The 968-nt window shown below is 39.8% G+C and overlaps 1 non-coding gene across 1 annotated transcript; it reads right to left on the bottom strand.

The window, feature by feature from the left end:
* Positions 1-861: 861 nt before the first annotated feature.
* LOC141722989 (small nucleolar RNA R71) lies at positions 862-968 on the bottom strand. The gene has a single exon (XR_012575985.1). It is a non-coding gene; the product is annotated as a small nucleolar RNA R71 (small nucleolar RNA).

The following is a 968-nucleotide window of genomic DNA, read 5'->3' on the forward strand; positions in this document are numbered from 1 at the left end:
TAACTATTGAATGAAGTAATTTTGAAGTTAGGATCTCATGTGTGTTTAATATTGATTAATTCAAGTGTTTATTTCTCGTAGTTAATATTAGTTAACCAATCTTAATTTGTTATAGTCTTAGCATTGAATAATAACCATACATTATTGCTTAGGTGTGTAATTTAGATAGTTAACCAATACAGTCTCTGTGGGATCGAATCTGGTTTATATCTTATACTATTTTTGAACTCGTATACTTGCGTGTAATATTAGCGCGTGTTTAGCGACTAACAAGTTTTGGCGCCGCTGTCGGGGACTGCAGTGTTAATTACTAGTTTATGTGCTTTCCATCATTGGTCGTTAAAGTTCATTGACTCGGACATTGTTACTTATTTGTTTCCTTGTCTTGTTCAGGTGATCTAGCGAGGGTGTATGCATACGCGTTCGCGTACTCTTAATAGAACACTAGAAAGTTGAAGAGCCAATTATAGCAGCTATGGGTGATCAAGCAGCAAATCCGAAGGCTTTGATGGACTATTCTTGCCTAAGATTAATGACATTCAGTCTAGCACCATTAGACCAGCCATCGTGGCTAACACTTTTGAGATCAAGTCAAGCACGATCCAGATGATACAGAACTCAGTTCAGTTTGGGGGTTCTTCTACCGAAGATCCCAACATGCACATCGGGGATTTTATCGAGATCTGCGACATTAAGTTCAATGGTGTGACTGAAGATGCTATCAAGCTACGACTCTTTCCATTCTCTCTGAGGGACAAAGCTAAGTGCTGGTTACACTCTCTACCAGCAGGGTCTATAGAAACTTAGGAAGATCTTGCTCAAAAGTTTCTCACTAAATTCTTTCCCATGGCGAAGAGAGCAGCAATCAGGAATGCTCTTACCCAGTTTGCGCAGCAAACTGGAGAATCTCTGTGTGAGGCTTGGGATCGATATAAGGAGATGCTAAGGAAGTTCCCACACCATGTCAT

Source organism: Apium graveolens, chromosome 4 (genome assembly GCF_009905375.1).
Source record: "Apium graveolens cultivar Ventura chromosome 4, ASM990537v1, whole genome shotgun sequence".
In the NCBI taxonomy this organism is placed as follows: Eukaryota; Viridiplantae; Streptophyta; class Magnoliopsida; order Apiales; family Apiaceae; genus Apium; species Apium graveolens.